Source organism: Pan paniscus, chromosome 7 (genome assembly GCF_029289425.2).
Source record: "Pan paniscus chromosome 7, NHGRI_mPanPan1-v2.0_pri, whole genome shotgun sequence".
Taxonomy (NCBI): domain Eukaryota; kingdom Metazoa; phylum Chordata; class Mammalia; order Primates; family Hominidae; genus Pan; species Pan paniscus.
The window spans coordinates 20316275-20322274 of record NC_073256.2 but is presented as its reverse complement, the minus strand read 5'-3'; positions in this window follow the sequence as shown (position 1 = coordinate 20322274).

Sequence of the window (6000 nt, the reverse complement as noted above, 5' to 3'; positions counted from 1 at the left end):
AACACTAAATATGGCAGCACCTTAACCTTGGAATTCTCAAGCCCAGAAAACTGTGAAAAGCAAATTTCTGCCGGTTTTTAAGCCACCCAGTCTATGGTATTTTTGTTACAGCAGCCCAAATGAACTAAGTTAGAGGCCCCATCAGGAACCAAATCTGCTGGCACTTTCATCTTGAGCGTCTATTCTCCAGAACGATGAGAAAATAAATTTATCTTATTTAAGCCCCCTAGCCTATAGTATTTGACTCTGACATCCCAAGATGTCTGAGACAGAATTTACCACTTGCTGTTCACAGGATCCAATTAGGATGATGTCACCAACACCATGGACCAGCAAGATGTTCTACAGAATGTCAAGGTGGCCAGGTTTTCTGTGGAATTGATTACTGAACTGTACTACTCTCCTTGCCAAGTAAAGACAAATGGCTTTTTATTATCCCTATTGAGTGGTATCAAGAAAGAAACATTCTCCAGTTTAATCACTGCACACCAAGCCTGGAGGCTGTTTATCTGCTCCAGTGAAAACATCCCATCTGGCTGTCAGCACACCCGCTGAGATTTGTGTCAGAGTGTTCTCAGTTTAGGGTAGTCTACCATCGTCTTCCAGGATACATGTTATTTTTGCAAAGGCAAAATTAAATGAAAATCCATTGAATGAAGATGGATAGGAACCAACACTGCTCAGTTCTTCAGATTTACTGTGGGGGCTCTTGTTTCTTCGGTTCCTTGGGGAATATGGTAGTGCTTCTGACTTTTTCTTCTTGGGAGTTGAAGGACTTGCACTTCTACATCTTCTACCTTGATGTCTTTTCCTCCATTGGTCAGGGAACCAAGGTAAAATTATTTCAGTTTCTAATTATACCTCTTCCAAATTTGCACTTTTGGCAGAGAAATCACCCCAGGCAGGTGCACATAATCACTGGATCCACTGATAGAGAAAAATCTTCATTTTTCACCTTGCTTCTATATGCCACCATTCTATCTGTAGGATGATTATGGCGTTCAGATATCCTGACTTCAGTGGCAGCTCAGATATGTGTCTAATAATCCTCCAAATCTGATTATCTCACATCCTTAGTGTAGAGACTCCCTAGAAGGTGGCTGTAATTGCCTTTCTGGAGGGATAGGAGGACGAGTCTCGAGGAAACATTACAGGAGTTTTCCTCAAGGGGACCTGGACTCTCCTTCACAGGGCTCAATGACCAGGTTGACATAGGTAAACTGGGTTAGAGATGACACTTTTCTACTGCAGCAGCATGCTTCAATTCCTGCTTGACAGCTCTTAATTTTTTTCTGAATATACAAGTAGAACAATACTTTAGTCAACCATCCATCTATCTAGTGACTAAAAGCCCCATGATCTTTTAGCCATTGTCCCAGATCCCTGTGGACGGAGGCCTGGTGATTGTCATTCCAGCCTGTAGCCTGCCATGGTAGGACCTTGCTTTTGATGGATAAATCCTACTCCTGGTCTCTCATTTAATAACCCTGCCATTGCCATTGCTGTTAGGGAACCCAGTTAAATGGTGGCATCTCTCATCACTGAATCACTGCATCCACTGTAAAATGGAAAATCACCATTTTGACTTGGCTTCTCTGATCCCCATTCACCACCAATCCTGAGCTACAGAGGACATCCATGACCAGGCTTTCTCGTAGAGTGCTCTTGATCCCTTCACCCGTGCATGATTTATAATCTTAGTGAGAGGAATGCCCTCCGGGGTCCTCTGGAGAAGACTGTCAGCAATGGGTTCTCAGTTGTACATAATAAACCTTCTCTCACATTCCAATCTCCCTGAGCCTCCTGACATCATCTTTAGTAGAATACCAGGGAAGTTCTGACACTTGCCTCTTTCTGTAGGTCATAAGGAAGTCCAGGCTATAGGGAGTCCTGCCAGTGAATGCTTAAGAACTGCCCAGGTGTCTCTGACAAAATATTCAATCTAGAGTCAAAAGTACATGCTCCTCTCTCCTGTCCCGGATTCAATCCTACATCCTCCTCCTCTAGGTGAATGCTCTCAAGTCCCAATCCCACCCGTGTTCCCACAGTGCCTGTCTGTACATATCAGCCTGGTCCCACAGAACCTTTGACATTTAGCCTATGTCTTTCTGCGGAAGGGAAGTGATTGTATGTCCTTGCCTGAAATCAGTGGTGGTGGTGGGACAAAGTCTTGAGGAAGAAAAACATCATGTGATGTCACTTCCTTAAGTGATGTAATCACACATTCTACAGGAAAGATGAGGCTGTTTCCTTCTGACAACTTAAAGGATCTACTTCAATCAGCAAAAACAGTCCGGGGTTCAAAATTCTCAGGCTTTTCCCTCAAATGACACTATCTCATAGTGCAGGGATGTTTCTGAAAGACTTGACTTTGACCTAAGGACCTTTCACATCTGTGTGATTAGTTTCCTTTCAGATCCTTTAGTCTTGTAGTGAGATCCCAGGTCTGATTTTCAGTGCAGTGTGTCCTGTGGCTTTACGTTGTCATGGACTTCTTCAAAGGTTAGATAAGAGTTTTCTGGCCTTCAGGACGTACCTTAAGTTCATAATTAAATGGCATGATCTTGTTAACTTTTATTTTACAACGGCTTTAATGTCATTTAAATAAGCAACTCCACTTCACAAATCATATAATTATTGCTGCTTGCAAACCTCGTTAAGTGCTGCAGATACTTATCCTTCCACCTCCTGTCACCCCAGTTAAACACAGGCGAAAGCTGAGCCACATTGCCACAGCACACACAGAGTTCCCCCACACCACTTACTACCAGCACTGCCTTCAGGAGGGAAATCCAACAGCAAAGTCCCTTGTTTAAGGGACTGCCATCTAGAAAGACTTAGGCAAATTTCCCCAGGAAAGCGAGCCTGAGGCAAAGCGTAAAAGCTCATACTTTATTCGCAGGTACAATCTCAGGGAGTGAGTGAGGGAGAATATCTCTTGGTGCATGACCGAACTGCCCAGTGCTTTTGAAGAAACACTGTTAGTCACTTAGGCCTGTGGGGTATTTTCAGATGAATTTAATGAAAACACCAGGCCTCAGGATAATCCAGGAGAAAGAGGAAAAAGAAGGAATTTATCTGCTGGCCTCTCGTTTCTCCTTTATCCCATTGATCAAATTGTACCACATGGAAATTGAACTACCCCCACACACTTTCACACTCACACTGTATCACCTGAGTCATTGAGTGTCTGCTGAGCAAGCCAGATCTCTTGTCTTGTGGCATGTACATTATCAGAGACAGGAAGAGGGAGGAGAAGCTGGGGAACCCTGCTATTGGCCTCAGGCGATGGGGTCACATTTGCCCACATGAATTTAGTAAAAGCTGGGCTGGAGCTAGGTCCAAAGCCTCAGGGAAGCCGTGAGACCATCCGCTTTGGGGATGTTGTCCTGGAGAGCTTCTCTAGCAGGTATGGAAAGGTAGTGTTTTTCAGAATGGGGTTATCTAGTACCTAATATTTTATTGTTCTTTACCATGCGATGTGATGGGCTACTGCCTGTCCTCCATCTCCATGACTCCTCTGGAAAGGTCTACTATGGTGAAATCACTGCAGATAGAGTGATACGAACTGAGAAGTATTTCCACACCTTTTCACACAGACAGTGTGAGGCAGAGAGATAAGAACAGACGCCAGAGGAAGGACCTGAGACAGGCTGAAAGTTTAGTGGCTGAGAATCAGTACATGATGTGTGCATGAGAATATAAATCTGTGGAGAATCAGAGAACACTGGGGCTGCTTTGTACTTAATGGACACTAAAAGATGGAGGACTCAACTCAGTTTTGGTTTCACCTTAAAGGGCACATGATACCAACCCCCACACCAATTTCACGTGGTTTCCACGTAGCACTTTGTTTAGGCCACCAGACAAGGACTTAGTAAACTTGACCCATGTTGTGACCTTACAGTGACTGGGAAAAGTTTATTCTTATCGTGTCTCAATTACCTCAAACACATTGGGAGGGAATGGCAATAGACAATAGTCAGACCTTCCACTTCTGTCTGTGATTCTAGTTCTGATCCAGTGATAATTTTGGCAATCACATTTAAATAAAGATTAAAAAAAACTTTAAAAGTCAATTTGCTATTTAAACCTGATCACACCTCTGTAGGTCTCATTAAGCTTCTAATCATGCTGGCTGATAATATAACTTCTTCCATGGCACACCACACTATAGGTTTCTGGATTTGAATTAACTGGTTCTGTTCAATGAATGGACCATTACTTTATCAGTTTCATTAGTATAAATTACATGGTGTTGTAATTTATTCATTGGGATCCACTACAGGTAGTAGAAAATTTGATCAAAGTTCAAGCTAAGAGAAAGAAAACACATAGAATGCTGAAAGACTTTTCCTATATTGAAATGGCTGAAAGTCTGTAAAAAGAAACAATTTTAATATACCTCATGAATATGCTGACCTCATTTCTGATAGAAGCCCATATAATTTCAATGGAAAAAGGCTTTGAGAGTTGCAATTAAGGTAAATGTGCCCTGAGATAGGAAGTCCCTTTTGGTTCAAGTCCACTAGCTAGATATTGATGGCTTTCATTTGTATTAGCACCAGACACTACCTTCTAATTAATGCAAACAAGTCCTCCTTGCCTAACATTCCCTGGAATATTTGGCTTTGATATTATGCTTTAAATGGACAAGAGCATTCTGGGCTTCTTAATTACTTTTCCTTGCATTATGGCCCACTTTTAAACAGGCAGAGTAGTGTCGCTAGAGTTTAACTAGGTTTCTTATAAGGCTGCCTCCTTGGTGATCATTGTATAATCACTAAGGCAGGCTGGCTGCATTCTTTGTCTAAATTCTTGGGGAAAGTTTCAAAAATTTAATTAAGCTTTATGATTTTTATATTTGATATCTCCCCTTTTATTATATGCATAGAGGTGACTTTGAGTAGATTTTTATTTGTGGAGACTGATTTGGAGTAACTTTCTCTTTTAGATTTTAGAAAAATTTGGGGGGTGATCAATGAAGACTAAACCAGATCGGCTTAGTCCTAGGTTTGACAAAGCTATACTTTCTTCTTCCTGCTAGATTTTGTTGTCTTAAAGTAACTATGTTTTGTGGTTGACTGAAAAACTTCCATCCGAGACTTAGATGGTTTTCTAAATCTCTGGAACATTCTAGATTCAAGCATAAAATATTACTCTAATTTTTTTGCAGAGCACGGAAAGCATGTGAAAGAGACAGACCTAGTAACCTGGACACAAGTGTGATCAGCTCTTGAAATGGTGGTGCTGTGGCAGTCACATACTCACCACTCAGGTGGTCAGATTTTCTTCTACTCCAGTAGACTTCTTTTGCCTATTTGTGAATGGGCATATCTCTGAAAATAAATGATTACATTTATGTATTACCTGAAAAATTTTTAAATCTGGGTTTCAAATTTCATGGACAGTTTCTAGGTTTGATCAAATTTTTCTATAAGCTTGAAAATAATCTTGAATCGTGTCTTGGATATGACAAAGCTATAATCATGTTTTGTGAGCCTCTAATCTCTATGAAAACCAACAAAAAGGAATGATGCAGAATAATTAGAAAATAGGACAGTAATTTAGACTATTCCCTGTTTTATATTGAAATCTGAATGTATTTCTTGAAACTAATAGCTCAGCATCATTCCTCTGAATCTTAAAGTACTTACAGCAGTCTAGAATTTGGAAAAGTTCCATGTCACTGATGTATTTGCTACAGCAGGATGTTTAAATATCATTTAAATAAAATATTAATTTATAAATATGTAATATACAGTGATATTCCCTCAGTTATTTAAATGTCCATTCTCCATCTCTACCTTGATCACAGCAAATACAAAAAAAAAAGAAAAGAAAACTTCTGAATAATTAAAATTGATGTTATAAAAATCTATGTACGCAAATTCATATACTTTGCTGTTTGAGAGTTGCTATTTTTAGGTTTTGATATAGCAGCCTAAAATATATAATATTTTAAAAGACCAAAATCTGTACCTTTGCCATGTGATTTAT